The 22,844-nt window shown below is 41.8% G+C and overlaps 1 long non-coding RNA gene across 1 annotated transcript; it reads right to left on the bottom strand.

Annotated features, from left to right (window-relative positions):
- Nucleotides 1-899: 899 nt before the first annotated feature.
- Nucleotides 900-13,181, bottom strand: LOC140198615 (uncharacterized). Its single transcript, XR_011886222.1, has 3 exons — nt 13,153-13,181; nt 2,084-2,307; nt 900-1,405 (listed from the first exon to the last, which is right to left on the bottom strand). It is a non-coding gene; the product is annotated as an uncharacterized lncRNA (long non-coding RNA).
- Nucleotides 13,182-22,844: the final 9,663 nt, after the last annotated feature.

Here is a 22,844-nt window from a genome sequence, read left to right as displayed (position 1 = left end):
TTTGATATGTCACCAAACACTCTTGCAAGTTTCTTCAGATGTATGGTGGAGAGTATTCTGATTGCACCTCAGCCTGATATGCAGGCTTCGAAGCACAGGATTGCAAGAGGCTGCAGAGGGTTGTAACTCCATCACAGGCAAAACCCTCCCCACCATCAAGGACATCTACAAGAGGAAGTGCCTCAAGAAGTGGGTATCCAATACTATAAGCGTTGATACCATCTGGAACATTCTCCCTTCCCATTACTATCATCCGGGAGGAGACACAGGAAACTTAAGACCTATACTGAATAATTTAGGAACAGCTTCTGACCCTCCACCATCAAATTTCTGAACAGTCCACGAACCCATAAGTACTGTCTTATTTTTCCTTTCTGGCAGTATTTATTTCTAGAATCAGTAGTACATTTTATGTTTGCGTTCCACTGTTGCAGTGCAACAAATTTCATGTTGTGTAAGACAGTGATAATAATTCTGATCCTGAAAAGGACTCTCTGATTACAAATCTCAGGTAAATAGTCGGGTAATTTAGGATCCATATGTTTAAAGAAGTGGAGGATAGTAGCAACAGCGGTTTGAAGAAATGAAGCAAACACGGGCTCACACAGATAGGGATTGATTAATGTATGGGAGGTATGTTAAGAAATGTATAAAAGGTTCCTTACAAGGTGAAGCTGGCTCGTTCATCTCCAGAGACCAGCCACTGAGAGTGTCAGAGAAGAACTTGCCAAGAGCAAACCCTGGCCACGTACATCAGGAGGGGAGTAATATCTGAATAGATGTAGTGAGCTTTAGAACTTATGAAAATAGACTGAAGAGTTTTGGAAGCAATGATAAAAATGTGAAGTTGAAAAGTTAACAAGTCTTGTTTGAAACTCTGTAGTGAATCTTTGAGGTGTTCCAATCAATTTATTTACTTACTTATTTATTTTTTAAATTTAGCAATACAGTGCCGAGTAGGCCTTTCCCGTCCTTGAAGCCACACCATCCCAGCAACCCCCAATAACCCTGACTTAACCCTAACCTGATCACGGGATCGATCATTGTGTTCCTTGCCTCTGCATCGGGAAGGCAGATTGATTCAATAGCTCTTCTTGGGTTTGTAAAACCTCAGCTCCAAGACAAACAAGTGATTTCAGGTAGTCTTCAAAATCAGTCCAGACCATCTTTTAGATGCCATTAGGAAAACAGCTGAGTGTGGTGTTCACTGGTTTCGAGCATGTTTCTAGAGAAAAAAAAACGTCAAAAGGCCAGGAGTGTCAAACAACATCTGCTTTGCTCAGCTGGACACAGCATACCAGTATAGAATCCGCATACTCAATTCATTTTAGGCCCTTAGGTGTTACATGGTTGTGTGTGAAGACATTCCTTTGATTCAATTTTTGCACATGGAGAAATTCTCAATCTGGAGAGGAAATATAACAGACGGTGAGAGTCAGATCATGTTTTCCTTTCCGCTGAGAGATTCTGAGTTCTATTTTCCTTCTTTCTACCCAAAGCAAATTTGGACCGGCAACTGAACAGAAAGCAATAGCCAGCACCCCACAACCTGCATTTACTCATACAGCATTAACTACAGTAAATCTCTTAAGAAAATTGACCAATAAAGTAATTGGGCATATCATCCAAAATCTTTTGATTTTTGCTTCATAGTTACACAGTTGAGATAACGTACATGATGTGTGTGTGTGTGTGTGTGTGTGTGTGTGTGTATTTGCATGTGTAAGTATAATGAACTTGTAAGGTTTTCTCCAATTTCCAGTCAATGCACAGATACCTCACTCAGCTATTCAGGCTTTATATTTAAAACACGGGACATAGAACACATAGCAGAGCCCAAGCCCTTTACCTCAGGATGTTGTATGCCATATATAAACATACTCCACGATCATTCTAACCTTTCCCTCCTACATAGTCCAAACTCTCCATTTTTCTTACATTCATGTGTTCATTTAAGAATTTTTAAAATATTCCCATTGTATCAGCTTCTATAACCAATTGCTGGAAGTGTGTACCAGTCACTTTAGTCACTCTGTGTAAAAAATCTCTGTCTGACATCTCCCTTAAACTTTTCTCCACTCACCTTAAATGGATATCCTCTGGCGTTGACCATTGCTGCCCTGGGAAAAAGTGTTGGCTGTCCACCGTCATGGGTTCGTACACCTCGACCAATTTGCCTCTCTTCCTTTGTCACTCCAAAGATAAAATCCCCTGCTAACTCGACCTCTTCTCGTAGGACATGCTTTCTAATCATGGAACATCCTGGTAAATCTTCTCTGCCCCCTCTCTAAAGCTTCCATATCTTTCCTACATTGTGGTAAACAGGACTGAATTTAGTATGCTATGTGTGGTCCAACCAAAATTTTGAAGAAAGGCAACATAACCTTGTGGCTCTTGAACTCAATATCTCGACTAATGAAGGCCAACACACCATGCAGCTTCTTAACCACCCTCTCAACTTGCATAGCGACTTTGAAAGATCTTCTATTTGAACCCCAAGATCCCTCTGTTCCTCCACACTGCTAAAAATCCTGATATTAACCTGGTACTCTGCTTCATGTTCATTCCTCAAAACTTTATCACCTCACACTTTTCTGAATTGAACTACATCTGTCACTTCTTCAGCAAACTCTGCAGCCTGTCTATATCCCACTGTGAACTCCAACAACCTTCTACACTATCCACAATACCACCCACATTTCACGTTCAACCTCTAGTCCCTAGCCTGGACTCACAGAGTCACAGACATCAGACTTCTGATCTCCAGACAAGCCAATCAGGATCTTCGACCTTTGGGCCTCTATGTCCTGACCTTGGTCTTTGACCTTTGTGCTTCTACCTCCAGAGTCACTGAGCTCTGGACTGACCTTCAGCTTTGCCCTCCAGACTTCGCCAAACCTCTGAGTATCAACCCCAGGACACTTGATCACGGGTTTGACATTTGGCCTTCAAGGGCTGGACGTGCATGGACCTCCGACCCCAGTAACCTGGGGGTGGGGGGGGGGAGGAGGGGTGCTACCTGACCTCATGGCTTCCGCCTGCATGGAACTCGCCAACTGGGTTACTTGTCTCCTCAGCAGCACCTGCAGATCTGACCTCCAGGGTCACTGACCTTCGAGCGCGGAGCATTCTGACATGACTCTGAACACCAGCTCTTGCTCCTGAAATCTAACTCTCTCATCCCTGTCTCTAAACCCCAACCTGACTCCTAACTCCCTGCACTGACCACAAAACCATCCCTACACCCTAATAAACAACTCAGCCTGAGCCATGACAACGACAGACATCACAGCTCAGTGCCATCTTGACCAGAAGTACTCTTATCAACCATAGTTTCTTCACCCCACCCTTCTTTCAATTTACTTTTCCTTGGATTAGAGAGATAATTTATATGTACTTAAATATCTTCCAATTAAACATAATGAATGGAAACTGGTCAATTTTCCTTTGATACTAATGACATGTGATTGCCTCACACTGCATTTGTTTTTCTTCTCTGGATTGTTGAAACGTCCTCCTCCCAAGTAAGTTTTTTAATGGACTGAGTAGAACCACTTCCCTGGTGATTCGGAGCCTTCTCATTCACCCAGAAAACAATATCAATCCTCAAATAAGTTTGTCTTTCATTAAAATTGCTTTATAACATAGAAACATAGAAAACCTACAGCACAATACAGGCCCATCGGCCCACAATGCCGTGCCGAACATGTACTTACTTAAAAATTACCTAAGGTTACCCATAGCCCTCTACTTCTCAAGGCTCCATGCACCTATCCAGGAGTCTCTTAAAAGACCCTATCATATCCGCCTCCACCACTGTTGCCAGCAGCCCATGCTACGCACTCACCACTCTCTGTGTAAAAAACTTACCCCTGACATCTCCTCTGTACCTTCTTCCAAACACCTTAAAATTGTGCCCTCTCATGTTAGCCATTTCAGCTCTGGGAAAAAGCCTCTGACTATCCACACAATCAATGCCTCTCAGCATCTTAAACACCTCTATCAGGTCACCTCTCATCTTCTGCCACTCCAAGGAGAAAAGGCCAAGTTCACTCAACCTATTCTCATAAGGCATGCTCCTCAACATCCTTGTAAATCTCCTCTGCACCCTTTCTATAGCTTCTACATCCTTCCTGTAGTGAGTCATAGTCATAGTCATACTTATACTTCATTGATCCCGGGGGAAATTGGTTAAAAGTGACCAGAATTGAGCACAGTACTCCAAGTGAGGTCTGACTAGGGTCCTATATAGCTGTAATATTACCTCTTGACTCTTAAACTCAATCCCATGCAAGCCTTGTGTTTGCCTGCAAGCCGACGAATCTTAAAGTTGTGTGCTTTATACATTCTTTGATAATAAATCTACCTTGAATCTTTGAATCCTTTGAAATCCTTCAAAATCAATATTCTCTAATTTTATCAGAACGTTCAAATCCTTTGGAAAAAAGTGAAAGAGAATTCTTACAGATATTTTTCTAAAGTACTTATTTCTGGTTACTACAGGTTACTACTTTCTGGTTATTACAGCAATCCTGTGGCATTCCCCAAACATTGGCAGTAGGTCAGTGACAATGGGAAATAGCTCCAGACAATTTAGATTGCAAGATGATTTCTGACATGCAGTTTCATGTTAAAAAAACTTTTAAGTGTTATATTTCATGCATGCATTGATAATATTGTGATAAAACCTCTTATCAGACAATTTGCTTATACCCTTCTGTCCTGATCACACTTTAAACCAGAAATAAAACATGTCTGTCAATTTATTTCAATACGATCATTACAGCCCGAAGTCTACCCTCTTCAGAGTTAGTATAATGAGTTTTCTTGCTTCAAAATTTTAATCTCCAGTAAATACCTGGACGTTTCACTTTTTTTCCCCTAAATACTTGCAAAACTACCTTGTGTAAAGGTGAAAGCCAATTCTCAAAAAATCCATTTACAGATATAAATTATATTTTAGTTTGGAAAACTGAATAAGCACACATCAATAGAAGAAAGAAGATAAAAATACTTCAAGTCTCCCAACAAAAATAGGAAAATCTAGAACTAAATAGCAGATTTTAAAAATCTGTAAAGAGGCAATTTAATATGCCAGGTGTAGACCATTCAATCAGTTCTGATGAATGGTCTAAGTCTGAAACATTAACTTATTTTTTTACTTTACAGATGCTGACACATACATTGTCTATTTCCAGCACTATGTTTTTTTATTTAAACTGATAATCAATCATTTCTGTATTTCTTTTTGACATAAGCAATTGCTATTAACATGCAATGTGTGTCTACGGGGGTTAATTACTTCAGCATGAGGAGAGAAGTGGACATGAGGAATAGTTTTGGTTTTTGTTAGGGCATATATCGCATATTTACTTCCAAATTTTAGAACTATTCATAATATAAGCAAAATGTCTAAATACAGAAAGGCAGTGGAATTAGTTAATCATAACCACAAGAAACTCTGCAGTTGCTGGAAATCCAAAGCAATGCACACACAATACTGGAGCAACTCAGCAGGTCATGCAGCATCCATGGAAATCAATAAACCATCAACATTTCTGACCCAGGCCCTTCTTCAGGACTGGAAAGAAAGGGGGAAGATGCCAGAATAAAAAGTTGGGGGATGGGAAGGAGGATGGCTAGAAGGTGATAGGTGAAGCCATGTGGGTGGGAAAGGTAAAGGGCTGGAGAGGAAGGAGTCTGATAGGAGATAAGAGTGGACCATAGGAAAAAGGAAAGGAGGAGGGGACCCAAGGGAGATGATAGGCAGGTAAGAAGAGGTAAGAGGACAGAGTGGGGAATAGAAAAAGGGGGGAGGGAAGTTACCAGAAGGAGAAATTGATATTCATTCCATCAAGTTGGAGGCTACCCAGACGCAATATAAGGTGTTGCTCTTCCAGCCTGCGGGTGGCCTCGTTGTGGCACAAGAGGAGGCCATGGACTGGGAAATGAGATTTAAAAGTTTTGCACCGGGAAATTCCTCTTTTGGTGGATGGAACGGAGGGGCTCGAGTGGGATTAGTTTGAAGTTATACAAACAAAATAACAACACAGCTGCAATAGGCCCAATGACCTCTGGTGCTACAAACTACATTGACGCTTTTGCTCTAATTCAATGTAATGCATTAGCTCAATTTAGCAAATAACTTGGATTAATCAACATAAATGTGGCAATGAAGTGCAAATCTGATGTCGGGTAAATCACTTATCTCCTTAATTAGATCAATTTAGACCACAATTTCAATTTTAATCAAATAACAATAAACAGATTAATAGTGTTCCCTGTAAAATGACAGTATTAAATACACTCTGATTACTGTCTTTAATAAGTATGATCATTGGTGTCTAAAACTTCCAGTACAAATGAACCTGTCACTGGATAGTAATGTAACAAGGAAGTCGTTATGGGCACTAATGTGATAATAATATGAATGAATATAAGACAGGTCATTAGTTTCCATTCCAGCTTTAAATAAGTATCTGAATTAATAGCTATATATCACTTGGCACAGGGCACAGAGAAAAGAACCTCTCAGGAAATGAATGGGGAGTGTCACGTGCTCCTCAATCTCCCTCAACAATAGAAGGAGATATTTGGGTTCTTGTTGAAGTGGATCAGGCCCAACATGGTACTAGAGGAGAACACAAATATAGAAATTTATCTAGTTACAAATGACATCTTCTTCAATTAGATAGTTCCCAGAACATTTTGTCCTGGATGGTCAATGCATCAAGAGCTGCCTGGCAGGCGTATAGTATTTATACTTTCACCATCTAGACCCAGTGATGACGGTTCCTTGCTCTGGAACGTGATGCTGAACAATTTCCAAAATCATGGTTCAAAACATACCACACATGCAGGCTACCTGGAGGAATATTTTTCAGTCTGCTAACAGAGACCGGATGCGAGGTGTGGAACGCAGAATTAATTATTTGACAGTCATTCTTGGGCCAAATAGAGTCTCTGAAGGGACTTCTAGAGACAATCTAGGAAGCCAAAGAAGATGAATATTCCAATGATATCCCTGACTCTTTTCAAAGCAAATCATGATTCTCTATTCTTGCCTCAAAGGCCTCCCCCTCAGACCTTCCTGAAATGGCAATGTCTGCTTACTAGATGGATGGTGGAGCACATTCTGCTTCCCAGCTCACTTCTGGGCCATTTAGTGGCTCTGTCTTTTGTAGTTGCACCATGCTTTACCTGGCTCCTCCAGTCAATGGTTGCAAGTAGTGTTCTCCCAATTGCACAAGGCAACGATGACTTTTTCAGGAGCTTGTTGATACTTTAGAATATTGGTCATCCACTGAACACAGCAATGCCAGACACCATTAAGCAACATCAATGAAAATGTTAAGTGACCTACAAACTAAAATCTCCAGTGCTCATGGGATCTATTGAATCTGACCTGAATAGATGACTAGCTGTTGAACTCTATTTCTTAACCGCACTAAATACCTTTTAGCAATATGACCATTATAAAATGCTGATCTCATTTCCAGTTTAAAATGAACTATTCTACTTACTTTATATCCAGTGAATATCAAGCATACAATCTGATTACTATTTTGTTGTATTTTTCAGGGCTTTAATTACAGAATCCTGTTTTTGTAAGTGGGTAGGATCTGAGAAGGATACAAAACACCATAGACATATATTTTTCAACTAAACTAAAAGCAAACACTAGTGCAAAAATAAGAAGCAGCAGCACATATTAATTAGCATACCTAAATCAGGAATGAAAATTATAACCATGGAACGAAAAAAATATATTTGCTTGACCCTGTATTCATGGTAGGCTACATTTGTGTCCACCATGAAAATTATTTTAAAAATGAAAAGTATGTTACTGACCAGAAAGACCCATTTAATTGTGCATTATGGTTGCTGATCTTTCCTGGTTAACCTAACATGTAATTAGTGGCAGAGAGGAGGATGATGGTCAAACTAACCAACAAACAACACACGTCCTGATGAAAGGTCATTGACTTTGTTTTAACGTCAACTCTGTTTCACCCTCCGCTCATGCTGCCCTGATCAGTTCCATTATTTCCAGTGTTCATTGTTTTAATTCAAATATTTACTATTTGGCTTTTGTTAACATCCACCTAACTTCTCTATTGTCCTTAAGGGTGTTATAGCCTGGGGAGTTAGTGGGAACAAATTCCCACTACCTACCAAATGCTCCCAATGGCATGTACCTCAAATAGCTTCTGACAATCAAGTCCAGCTCCTGGCCTTCAAGAGTGGCTTAGCTACTAAGCCGGGCGGAATTGTTTCCACTGACAGGAGAAGGGGCAAAGAGGGGTTACTGATGTCTTTAAATCAATTGTTTTGGTAGATGGGGCTCGTCCATGTTTGGCAGCTCATCTAGGAGAAGGAAAACTCCGATCTCAAACCTCTGCTGCCTTGTGGCTATGCCCACTCACTCACGGGGAAGGCTTTGGGAGTAAACCCTGAGGAAATAAAATGCAGAGCTGGTAGCATACTGGTTAGCACAACACAGCACAGTACAGGCAAACTGGGTTCAATTCCTGTCACTGCCTATATGGAGTGTGTACGTTCTCCCCTTGACTGCATGGGGTTTCTCCGGGTGCTCCGGTTTCCTACCACAGTCCAAAGACATACTCTTTGATAGGTTAATTGATCATTGTAAATTGTCCCGTGATTAGGCTAGGGTTAAATTGAGAGACTTGAAGGGGCGGAAGAGCCTGTTCCGTGCAATATCTCAATTAAAAAAAATATAAGGCAGTCCTACGCTGAGTTTAATGCTGACTGGCAACTCCTGCGATGCTGCTGTTGCCAAACTGTATTGGTCTCTGCTGTACCTTTGGATTCATGTGTGGTGGTGGGCGGGGTGGGGGGGGGCTTGCTACATTGGCGACAGCTTACTCTCCATATTGTACTGCCCAGGGTTGCGTATCTGGGCAGCTGGAATGCAACATACATGATGGGCCCTGACAGTGGAGGACCTTCCCATTGTCAGATGCAGCATACATAGGACAGAGTAACAGAAAACATTTCCTTTTTTAATGTACTGCAGTCTCTTCAGTCATTTAATATCTCAGTGCCTCAACCATACGACTACCTCTCCCTGTGATGGTGAAACTCCTTTAACACAATAGCAGCAATAAATCTTTGGTCTCAAATTGATGATCTGACTCTGACTGCACTAAAGATAAGAAGTGTAAGACCCGTGTCCAAGAGATAATTTTTACACCAGTTGGATTCTTCATAGGATATGCTCCTTTAGATTTGATCACTTAGGAATTGATTGTTGGATGTTTACATTGCTAAGTGAAAGACCAGTTCCTATTCACACATGAACTGTTACATTCACAGTTTGAGAGTATTCAATTTGTGACTGGTTCCTGGAACTGTGGCTTCTTAATCTCTGTCGTGGAACATCTAGGACAACTGCTTTGAGTTTACTTTTTCTCTAACCATGAAATGTCTATCCTTTTATAAGCATTTTTGCCTCTATATTTTACTTATTACTGTGGTAGATTGGACATCTCGGTCGGCAATTAGGTGAGGACTTTGATCTTTAAACATATTGTGTGCCCAGTTCATTTAGAAACACAGAAATCTCCAGATAATTTCACTTAAAATAATAACTTACTTAATTTCAGAATTTTGAAAAACAACTTTACAATTGCTTGTTGAATTTGCACCCATTTGGTAAATGTGGTTAATAGCCCAGCTTCAGACACCTTTCAAGGGAAGACCTTACCTCTATTACTCGGCTTTTGCATAGAAAAATATTTTTCTTGTGTTTTTCTCTTTGCAGGGCTATTGAGAGCTATAAGGTACTCAGAAAGGAGGTTAAGAAGCGGTTTAGGGGACAGGTGAAGAAAGAAGCTTACTGAAGGTTTAGGCAGCAAGGATCAGACAGGCCTCCAGATAGTTTCAAAGTAGCCAGGATGGAACTGAAGAAAAGCTGAGAATTGGAAGGCCCTGGCAGGTAGGGTTAAGGAAAACCCCCAAGGCATTCTAAAGGTACATGAAGAACAGGAGGATGACTACAGTGAGGGTAGGACCAATTAGGGATAAAAGAGAAAATGTGCCTGGAGTCAGAGGAGATAGGGGAAGTCCTTAATGAATACTTTGCTTCAGTATTCACCAGTGAGAAGGGCCTCGAGAAATGTGAGAACAACGTAGAACAGGCGAATATGCTGGAAGATGTTGACGTTAAGAAAGAGGATGTGCTGAAATTTTTGAAAAACATTAGGATAGGTAAGTCCCTGGGGCCTGGCAGAATATATCCCAGGTTACTATGGGAAGTGAGGCAAGAGATTGGCGATGATCTCACTGGCCAACAGTAGTAGTACCAGAAGATTGGATGATGGCAAATATTATTCCCTTGCCGAAGAAAGGTAATAGGGATAATCCTGGAAATTATAGACCAGTTGAACCTGACATCAGAGGTGGGTAAGGTATTGGAAAGGGTTTCGAGCATTTGGAGAAGAATAGTCAGCATGGCTTTGTGAGGGGCAGGTTGTGCCTCATGAGCCTGACTGAATTCCTCGAAGGAGTGACAAAACAAATTGCTGAATGTATATAGATTAAACACCACTTATGAAATAAAGCATTTGAGAAAGTTCCCCATGGTAGGCTCATTCAGAATATCAGAATGGATTCAGAATTGACTTGACTACAGAAGGAAGATGACGGTAGTAGGTGGAGCATATCTTGCCTGGAAGTGGTAACCAGTGGTGTTTCACAAGGATCTGTTCAGGAACACCTTCTCTTTGTGATTTTTATAAATGAATTGGATGAAGAAGTGGAAGGGTGGATTAGTAAGCATGCAGATGACACAAAGGTTGGCGGTATTGCGGACACTAGAAGGTTGACATAAGTTGCAGCGGGATATCGACAGGATGCAAAGTGCAGATGGAATTCAACCCGGATCACTATGAAGTGAACCACTTCGGAAGGTCGGACGAAGGCAGGTACAAGGTTAATGGCAGGATTATTAGCAACGTGGAGGACAAGAGGGATTTTCGGGTTGATATCCATAAATCATTCAAAGTTGATTGGGGGGTTAGCAGGTGTGTGGTGTGTTGGCATTCATTAGTTTTGGGATTGAGTTTAAGAGCTGTGAGGTAATGTTGCAACTCTATAAAACTATAGCTGGACCACTTGGAGTATTGTGTTCATTTCTTGTTGCCTCATCATAGGAAGGACGTGGAAGCCTTAGAAAGGATGCAAAGGAGATTTACCAGGATACTGCCTGGATTGGAGAGCATGTTTTATGTGGAAAGGCAATGGCTTTTCTCTTTGGAGTGAAGGAGGCTAAGAGGTGACTTATAAGAGGTGTATTAGATGATAAGAGGTATAGATAGAGTGGACAGCCTGCACATTTTGCCCAGGGCAGAATTGTAAGGTGGTTGGAGAATATTATAAGGGGGATGGCAAGATAGGTGTTTTACACAGAGAGTGGTAGGTACATGTGTTGATGATAGAGGCAGATATATTAAGGACATTTAAGAGTCTCTTAAACACATGGGTGAAAGAAAAATGGAGGGCTAGGTGAGAGGGAAGTATGAGATTGATCTTGGAACTGTTTAAAAGGTTGACACAATAACGTGGGCCAAAGGTCCTGTACTGTGCTATACTGTTCCTGGTCTTTCTTTATGTTCTATTTCTTGGCCTGTGTCACAGACCAAACTTTGGAATTTCAGCCTCCTACTTTATTCTGAGGATCATTTAGAAGCATTGCTTTGAGTTTATTTTATCTCTCACTTAGTCATAGTCATAGTCATAGTCTCACTTTATTGATCCTGGGGGAAATCGGTTTTCGTTACAGTTGCACCATAAATAATAAATAGTAATAAAACCATAAATAGTTAAATAGTAATATGTACCTAACCCTATATTGTGTGCTAGCCTCTGTATTTTACTTATGACTGTACTAGATTCTTTAACAGTTAATCCAACTGGTTATATGTAAAGCCACAATGGAGAATCTGAATCTAAAGGAAAACTTATTTAGAAGCATGTGAGGGAAAAAATGAAGGCAAGGTTCCAATATTTTACTGTTACCTTTATTTTGCTCAGTTCACAAATTTAATACTCTCTAATTTTCTTTTATATTTCTTCAACTTTTTGTTTTGTTTGCTCCTTATTCACCCTTCCTATTGAGAACTCGAGATGATGCAGAAGGCCACTGGACTGAATTTTAATGGAGGCAAATCGAGAACTATGCCCAATATGTGGAGCAAAAGCTGACCGGCAGGTGAAACGTCTGAGTGAGCCTCTGAACCATTCTGACAATCAGCTCCATTAACCGTGTCCAATGGATACTCAGAGTTTCGGGGGGGGGGGGGGTTGGGGGTGAAAGCAGAATTTGTCCATGTTGTGAAATGGAAAGCTGTAGTATATCATAGGAAGGGCTTATCAAGCAAAAATAATGTTAAAAATAAATAGAGGCTGCATCATGAAACCATTTACAACATGAACATCTTGCTTCTGAGTTGTCATAACAGGCTGATAATTTCAGCTACAAGTTAAAATTATTGATTTGCAATGACAATTCAGAAAGAAAATTGCACGAGGGCTGTTCCAGCGCAGCTACAGACTGCATTTAGCAAATTCCCTGTAACAGTCATCAAATAATCATCAGATCATATTTTTACTGACATTGATGAAAGGACCAGGATATTAGAAATATAAAAATAAACCTTGTTCTGCTTCAGTTGTGGGTGAGAAATGTTTTCACATCACCCAACAGAACATCGCACAGTTGAAAATAAAACAGAACATAGAACAATACAGCACTGGACAGCTTCCTGCTTCTTACTGGACACCCGCCTGCTTCTTACTTCAACCTTCTGCTTCTCCACCCACCCACCTTCACCCTCACCTGGTTTCACCTGTCACCTGCTAGATGGTATTCCTCCCCCTCCCCCACCTTCTATTCGGGACATTTTCCCCTTCCTCTCCAGCCCTGATGAAGGGTTTCAGCCTGAAACATCAACTCTTTATTCCTCTCCATAGGTGCTACCTGAATTGCTGAGTTCCTCCAGCATGTTGTGTGTGTTCCCCTTAGCCTCTAACACTCTAGGGAGAAAACCCCAAGTTTGTCTAACCTTCCCTTCTACTCATACCCTCTAATTGAGGCAGCATCCTGGTAACTTGCTTCTGAATCCTTACCGTAGTCCTCACATCCTTCCCATCGTAGGAGCAAACTGAAAGGACACACAGAGTTGGCATTCAAAATAATCGGTGATTTGTTAAAAACTGGTGTGTACCAGGAGACCAATCAAAGCTTATCTACCTGAGCATGAATTTGGTACAGTTTTTACATTCTCAGTTAATGAGATAACCAGTAAATTACACTTTGATAACAGAATGGTGGCTACAGGAAGACTTAATTAAGTAACAGATTAGGTACTGATTACAGAATAAAATGATTATCCACAGATCTAACAGTAAATTCAATTTTCTGTTACAACAATGGGTGCAGACTATAATATAATTAGTGAAGTTCCATGTCTCTAGTTCTAGGCTTTGTCTGTGGTTCTCTGTAACCACATCACAAGAATCCACATCCCTTCGTCCTAGCTATTAGACTTTACTACTCCAATAGCCTTCAGTAAGAATGCTGGAGACCAGATCAGTAGATACATAGGAGGTAAAGATGGATCTCTCCTCTCTCCTCCTCAAACCTTACCCCTTCTGAACTCCTCTCTCCCCCTCGAATCTTACCCTTGAATGCACTGCCCTCCACCCTCTCCGCACTATCAAACCCGCAGACAAAAAGGTGTTGTTGTAGTGTGGCAGACTGACCTCTACCTTGCTGAAGGCAAGCGGCAGTTCTCAGACACCTCCTCATACCTACCCTTGAAGGGGACCCCACTCCTGCCCCATCAGAAAAATGACATCATCACTGACCTCACCAACTCTGGAGAACTCCCATCCACCACCACCAAACTCACAGTTCCCTTACCCCACACTGCTCCCTTCTAGCTCCTACCCAAGATACACAGACTTGATTGTCCATGTATACCCATTGTCTCTGCCTGCTCCTGCCCCACTGAACATGTGTCCCCATACCCCAACTCCATTCTATTCCCCTTGGCTCAGTCCCTTCCCACCTACATCCATGACACTTCTCATGCTCTTGATCTCCTCAACCACTGATTGCCTCATTTTCACCATGGATGTCCAATCCCTATTCTGTCCCCCATCAAGAATGTCTTAAAGCCCTCTGCTTCTTTCTCAAAAGAAGTACCAACCAGTTCCCCTTCAACCACCCCCCCCCCCTGCAGACCTGCTCCTCATTCTCGACAATTTTTCCTTTGCTTCCTCCCACATTCTCCAGACTCGAGGTGAGGCCATGGGCACCCACATGGTTCCCATCTATGCCTGCCTTTTTGATGGCTACATAGAACAGTCCATGTTCCAAGCCTTTCCTGATAATGCTCCCCAGCTCGTCCTCTGCCACATTGACAACGGTATTGGTGCAGCTTCATGCACCCATGCTGAGCTCGTCAATTTCATCAACTTTCCCTCCAAATTCCACCCTGCCCTTAAATTCACTTGGTCCATTTCTTTCCCCCGATCTCTGGAGGCAAACTGTCAAATGGCATCTTTTAGAAACCTACCGATTCCCACTGATATCTTGACTATGCCTCTTCCCACCCTGTCTCCTGTAAAAACGCTATTCCCTATCTTCAGTTCCTTCATCTCCACCACATCTGGTCCCAGAATGTGGCTTCTCATTCCAGGACATCAGAGGTGTCTACCTTTTTCAAAGAACAGGGTTTCCCTTCCTCCACCATTGATGCTGCCCTCACCTGCATCTCCTCCATTTCCCAAACATCTATGTTCACCTCATCTTCCTGCCACCTTAACAACATCCTTACCTACCACTCCATGGGCCTCCGGATCCAAAACATAATTCTCCACATTCCGCCATCTCCAATGAGATCCTACCACCAAACATATCTTTACCCCCCCACCCTACTTTCTACAGAGGTGGCCCCCTCCATAATTTCCTTGCACATTCTTCCCTCCCCACTAATTTCCCTCCAGGCACTTATCCCTGCAAGCGGCTAAAAGTGCTACACCTGCCTATCCACCAGCTCCCCCACCTCCATTCAGTTCCTAAGCAGTCCTCCCAGGTGAGGCAACACAATTCACATGCAAATCAGCTGGGGTCATCTATTGTGTGTGGTTCTCCCAATGCAACCTCTTCTACATTGCTGAAACCAGTCGTAAACTGGGGGACTGCTTTATGGAGCATCTCTGCTCCATCCGCCAAAAGGAGAACTTCCCAGTAGCCAAACACTTCAATTCCAATTCCCACTCCTATTCCGACTTGTCAGTCCATGGCCTCCTCGTGTGCCACAGTGGCCACCCTCAGGGTGGAGGAGCAACACCTTATATTCCATCTGATAGCCTCCAACCTGATGGCATGAATATCAATTTGTCCTTATGGTAAAAATGTTTTGCCTCCCTCTCCCCTCTTTTTCTATTCCTCACTCTGGCCTCTCAGCTCTTCTCTCTTGCTTATCACCTTCCCCTGGGTCCCTTCCTCCTTCCTTTTCTCCTATGATCCACTCTCCTCTCCCATCAGATTCCTTTCCCTCCAGCCGTTTACCTTTCCTCCCCACCTGGCTTCACCTATCACCTTCTAGCTATCTGTCTTCCCCTCCTCCACCCACCTTTTTATTCTAGTGTCTTCTCCCTTCCTTTCCACTCCTGAAGGAGGGTCTCGGCCTGAAATATTGACTGTTTTTTCATTTCCATAGGTGCTACCTGACCTACTGAGTTCCTCCAGCATTTTGTGTGTGTTGTTAAAGATGCATATACATTGGAGTGATCGAAGAAATCAGAGTTATGGAAAACAGGTGCTGAAGAGGAGTTGAGGCCAGCATGGATTATCTACGATCAAATTGAACAGCAGGCCAGACTTGAGGGGCATGGAGGCCCACTGATGCTCCTACACATTTCCACCTTGGCTGTTAGTAGCAACACTAACCCAGCATCTGCAGAGTATTTTGTGTTTACATTTGGCAATTAGTAGAGTTGCCACGGGACTAAATTGCAGCAAAAATACCAAACAAAACTTAAAAAGTGAAAAAGAACACTTTTTAAAACTGAATGCCCTTGTTTAAGGAAGGTTATAGATTGAAGGTGGATATGGACCACATGATAGTCATGCACACCATAAAGCCAGTTAATTATTATATGTGTCAGGAAGTAGAGTTAAACTTGCTTTAACCAGAATATGCCCTATGCATCTATTAATGAGTTTAACAGATACACAATTTTCCAGTTTACATTCAGATATTGTTTAACAGAACAAAAATATGAAATACAATTCCATTAAGTAATCCTGCACATTCAGAGAATTAGGGAAGCATTATAACCATATAACAATTACAGCAGGGAAACAGGCCATCTCAGCCCTTTTAGTCTGTGACAAACACTTACTCTCACCTGGTCCCATCGACCTGCACTCAACTCATAACCCTCCATTCTTTTCCTGTCCATATAGCTTTCCAATTTTACTTTAAATGACAATATCGAACCTGCCTCTACCACTTCTGCTGGAAGCTCATTCCACACAGCTACCACTCACTGAGTAAAGAAGTTCCCCCTCATGTTACCCCTAAACTTTTGCCCCCTCTCAACTCATGTCCTCTTGTGTGAATCTCCCCTACTCTCAATGGAAAAAGCCTATCCACATCAACTCTATCTATTCCCCTCATAATTTTAAATACCCCTGTAAGTCACCCCTCAACCTTCTACGCTCCAATGAATGAAGATCTGACTTGCTCAACCTTTCTCTGTAACTTAGGTGCTAAAATCCAGGTAACATTCTAGTAAATCTTCTCTGTACTCTCTCTATTTTGTTGACATCTTTCCTATAATTCGGTGACCAGAACTGTACACAATACTCCAAATTTGGCCTTACCAATGCCTTGTACAATTTTAACATTACATCCCAACTCCTATACTCAGTTCTGATTTATAAAGGCCAGCATACCAAAAGCTTTCTTCACCACCCTATCCACATGAGATTTCACCTTCAGGGAACTATGCACCATTATTCCTAGATCCCTCTGTTCTATTGCATTCTTCAATGCCCTACCGTTTACCATGTATGTCCTATTTTGATTAGTCCTACCAAAATGTAGCACCTCACATTTATCAGCATTAAACTCCATCTGCCATCTTTCAGCCCACTCTACTAACTGGCCTAAATCTCACTGCAAGCTTTGAAAACCTACTTCATTATACACAACGCCACCAATCTTAGTATCATCTGCATACTTACTAATCCAATTTACCACCCCATCATCCAGATCATTAATGTATATGACAAACAACACTGGACCCAGTACAGATCCCTGAGGCACACCACTAGTCACTGGCCTCCAACCTGACAAACAGTTATCCACCACTACTCTCTGGTGTCTCCCATCCAGCCACTGCTGAATCCATTTTACTACTTCAATATTAATACCTAATGATTGAACCTTCCTAACTAACCTTCCATGTGGAACCTTGTCAAAGGCCTTAATGAAGTCCATATAGACAACATCCACCACTTTACCCTTGTCAACTTTCCTAGTAACCTCTTCAAAAAGTTCTATAAGATTTGTCAAACATGACCTTCCACACACACAAATCCATGTTGACTGTTCCTAATCAGACCCTGTCTATCCAGATAATTATATATACCATCTCTAAGAATACTTTCCATCAATTTACCCACCGGTGACATCAAACTCACAGGTCGATATTTGCTAGATTTACTCTTAGAACCCATTTTAAACAATGGAACCACATGAGCAATACACCAATCCTCCGGCACCATTCCCCTTTCTAATGACATTTGAAATATTTCTGTCAGAGCCCCTGCTATTTCCACACTAACTTCTCTCAAGGTCCTAGGGAATATCCTGTCAGGACCTGGAGACTTATCCACCTTTATATGCCTTAAAAGCGCCAGTACTTCCTCTTCTTTAATCATCGTAGTTTCCATAACTTCCCTACCTGTTTCCCTTACCCTGCACAATTCAATATCCTTCTCCTTAGTGAATACCGAAGAAAAGAAATTGTTCAAAATCTCCCCATCTCTTTTGGTTCCACACATAGCTGTCCACTCTGATTCTCTAAGGGACCAATTTTATCCTTCACTATCCTTTTGCTATTGATATAACTGTAGAAACCCTTTGGATTTATTTTCACCTTACTTGCCAAAGCAACTTCATATCTTCTTTTAGCTTTTCTAATTTCTTCCCTAAGATTCTTCTTACATTCTTTATATTCCTCGTGCACCTCATTTACTCCAAGCTGCCTATATTTACTGTGAAGACAGACTCCGGCAGATTGAGCGGACGAGACCAATGGAAGGTTCAACGGTCAAGAAGGTGGTCTCCGCAAGCGTCATGGAACGTGTAGAGCAGGACAAGACACAGAAGATGTCCTGGTCATCCACTGTGCCTAGTCCCATCTCCAGCTGTCTAGACTCTGTCTTGCCACTGGACCCAGATGGGAATTGGGAAGAGAGAGAGAGGCTGACGCTGCGCAACTCTCCCTCACTTATATCCAAATCACGCGCTAGTCTCGACACCATCATTATGGTGTCGAGGTCCTCATCGACGTCAACGATGGACGAACGACAACATATTTACTGTAGATATGTCTCTTTTTCCAAACCAAGTTTCCAATATCCCTTGAAAATCATGGCTCTCTCAAACTTTTAACCTTTCCTTTCAACCTAACAGGAACATAAAGATTCTGTACCCTCAAAATTTCACCTTTAAAGAACCTCCATTTCTCTATTACATCCTTCCCATAAAACTAATTGTCCCAATCCATTCCTTCTAAATCCTTTCGCATCTTCTCAAAGTTAGCCTTTCTCCAATCAAAAATCTCAACCCTGGGTCCAGACCTATCCTTCTCCATAATTATATTGAAACTAATGGCATTGTGATCACTGGACCCGAAGTGCTCCCCAACACATACCTCCGTCACCTGACCTATCTCATTTCCTAACAGGATATCCAACACTGCCCCTTCTCTAGTTGGTACCCCTATGTATTGCTGCAAAAAAAAACTATCCTGCACACATTTTACAAACTCCAAACCAGCCAGCCCTTTTACAATATGGGCTTCCCAGTCTATGTGTGGAAAATTAAAACCTCCCACAATGACAATCTTGTGCTTACTACAAATATCTGCTATCTCCTTACAAATTTGCTCCTCCACTTCTCGCTCCCCATTATGTGGCCTATAATACACCCCTATAAGTGTTACTACCCCTTTCCCATTCCTCAGTTCCACCCAAATAGTCTCCCTAGACGAGCCCTCTAATCTATCCTGCCAGAGCACCACTGTAATATTTTCTCTGACAAGCAATGCAACACCTCCTCCTCTTGTCCCTCCAATTCTATCACACCTGAAGCAACGAAATCCAGGAATATTTAGTTGCCAATTACACCCCTCCTGCAACCATGTTTCACTAATAGCTACAACATCATACTTCCAGGTATCAATCCTTGCCGTAAGCCCATCCACCTTTCTTACAATGCTCCTAGCATTAAAATAAATGCATTTAAGAAATTTTCCACCTCTTACTCTCTGTTCATCACTAATGGTGCAAACAACTTTACTATTTTCTTTTTCTTCCTTCTCCCCTACATCTGTTCCTACACTCTGGTTCCCTCCCTCCTGTATCTAGTTTAAATCCATGGAAGCCTCTCCAGCAAACCTACCTGCAAGAATATTTGTCCCCCTCCAGTTCAGATGTAAACCGTCCCACCAGAACAGGTCCTACCTTCCCTGGAAAACTGCCCAATTATCTATAAATCTGAAGCCCTCCCTCCTGTACCATGTCTTCAGCCACGTGTTGATCTGTGCTATCTTACTATTTCTAAGCCTGCCTGCACATGGCACTGGTAGCAATCCTGAGATTGCTATCCTGGATTGCTATACTTCAGTGATCAGGTTTGGGTCAGGGCATACAAAGGGTAAACATTTAAAGGTCTGATGTATTTTGTTAACTCTGCATTACTATAAACAGGGAGACAGGTACATTCATGCTAAAGCAGAGTTCTACATACCAAAATGCAAATTTGCACATCAGCTTTGATCTGTCAAACTTCTGCTAATATTAGCAATACTCAAATATGTTTGTAATGATAATACAGTGAACGTTAGGCAACTTCCAGAATTTCAGTCTCTCCAAAATGCACAACATTGGATTGACCATCTGCAACACAGCAAACCTTAGTGACATCAGCAAGAAAAGACCAGCCACTCCACTGTTGGCCATTGTGCACCCTTGCTAAAGTTGAATTTTACCCAGGAAGTATTCTGCGTAGCAGGAGTATAGTGCAAAAGGTTGCAGCTTCAAATATTAATATCACTAAATCTTCACAATTAAAAATCTGAAAATCAGTTATGTGGTTATTAAAAGCTCCAGGGAAAAGCGTCCCAGAGTATCCAGACTTTCCTTACAACCCAAGCCCACCAGTCCCGATTACATCCCTGCTTTTGTTCAGATAGTTGTAATAAAGTTATAATTGTAGAATTTTAAAATATACAAAGGTTGTTTAAATATGTAATAGAACATCATTTAGACAGTTTCAAATTAAATGCATTCATTTGACAGACAGTACTATAGTCCAGTAGGATGCATCTTGGTAATCCCAATTTCCTTCAACAGTTCTTGAGTTCAACTACTTTCCCAGCAAGAAGAGTTAATGACTGGTCTAACTGGAAGTGCGGTGGAGAATATCCTGGGTTTACGGCCTGCTCTGAGCAGATCTTTGTTGATCCTAAGCGAAAATTCTACAACTGAGCTATGCAGCTCGGGGTTGGAATATTTAAAAAAACAAAATCAGCAGCACTTGTCCTGATAATTGTCAGTGACTTTGTATAAAATGTTGATGTCATATGAGCACAAGCTCTGGCCTTGCTGAGACTCCCTTCAGGATAGTACAACCTATTGATAGTGTTCAAGTTTATTCATAAACAATGGCCACAGGATGAGCTATCAATGGATGCCAGGCATCCCTGGATTCATATCGCTGGAAAGTCAGAATGTTTAGAACACAGGAGAAAATGGGGAAAGTAAGTACACACTAGTGGTTTTCAATAATATTTGCCACATTAGCATAATCATATTGCCATTTTATGGGGATTATGTAGGGTGTGTGAATTTAATATGGTTTCCATAAAATTAATTTTATGAAATCAAATTACTTAACTTCTCTTGGGTTTAATAAAAAAGGAGAGAACTTCTGTACCTTAATGATGCAATCTGGAGTCCTGAGAAGGAAATGGATCAGCCAATTAACAATTCGCACAGAAGTGATGCTGGGACCAATCCCCCATCAAAATTCCTTTGAAAGGCACAAAACATTCTAACATGAAACAAATGCTTTAACAGAGAGCTGCATCAAGGAGCACTCGCGACTTCTAAAATTCCTGTTTTAGTCTTGACTTCTGCATCTCATAAGCTTTCTAAAAGAGAAATCTGTGCAATTCTGTTTGATAAATTATCTGTACCTTGCTGATGAGTCTACAAGACTACTAGTGATTAACATGAGATTTAGTACGTTAAAGTTGGATAAGTCACCGGGACTGGACGAGATGTACTCCAGGCTACTGTGGGAGGCGAGGGAGGAGATTGCTGAGTCTCTGGTGATGATCTTTGCATCATCAATGGGGACGGGAGAGGTTCCAGAGGTTTGGAAGGTTGTGGATGTTGTTCCCTTATTCAAGAAAGGGAGTAGAGAGACCCCAGGAGATTATAGACCAGTGAGTCTTACTTCAGTGGTTGGTAAGTTGATAGAGAAGATCCTGAAGAGGCAAGATTTATGAACGTTTGGAGAGGCATAATATGATTAGGAATAGTCAGCATGGCTTTGTCAAAGGCAGGTCATGCCTTATGAGCCTGATTGAATTTTTTTGAGGATGTGACTAAACACATTGGTGAAGGTAGAGCAGTAGATGTAATGTATATGGATTTCAGCAAGGCATTTGATATGGTACCCCATGCAAGGCTTATTGAGAAAGTAAGAAGGCATGGGATCTAAGGAGACACCGCTTTGTGTATCCAGAACTGACTTGCCCACAGAGGACAAAAAGTGGTTGTATGGATATTATATCATATTCTGCATGGCAATTGGTGACCAGTGGTGTGCTTCAGAGATCTGTTCTGGGACCACTACTCTTCGTGAGTTTTATAAATGACCTGGATGAGGAAGTGGAGGGATGGGTTAGTAAATTTGCTGATGACACAAATATTGGAAGTGTTGTGGATAGTGTGGAGGGCTGTCAGAGGTTACAGCGGGACATTGATAGGATGCAAAACTGGGCTGAGAATTGGCAGATGGCATTCAACCCAGCTAAGTGTGAGCTGGTTCATTTTGGTAGGTCAAATATGATGGAAGGATATAGTATTAATGGTAAGACTCTTGGCAGTGTGGAGGATCAGAGGGATCTTGGAATCAATATCCATAGGACACGCGAAGCTGATGCGCAAGATGACTGTGGGGTTAAGAAGGCATACGGTGCATTGGCCGTCATCAATTGTGGGGTTGAGTTTAGGAGCCGAGAGGTAATGTTGCAGCGATATAGGACCCTGGTCAGACCCCACTTGGAGTACTGTGCTCAGTTCTGGTTGCCTCATTACAGGAAGGATGTGGAAACCACAGAAAGGGTGCAGAGGAGATTTACAAGGATGTTGCCTGGACTCGGGAGCGTGCCTTATGAGAATAGGTTGAGTGAATTTGGCTTTTCTCCTTGGAGCAACGAAGGATGAGAGGTGACCTGATAGAGGTGTATAAGATGATGAGAGGCATTGATCGTGTGGATAG

This window comes from Mobula birostris, chromosome 6 (assembly GCF_030028105.1).
Source record: "Mobula birostris isolate sMobBir1 chromosome 6, sMobBir1.hap1, whole genome shotgun sequence".
Taxonomy (NCBI): Eukaryota; Metazoa; Chordata; class Chondrichthyes; order Myliobatiformes; family Myliobatidae; genus Mobula; species Mobula birostris.
Note: the sequence above shows the minus strand (reverse complement) of the source record. Positions and strands in the feature narration are given on the sequence as shown.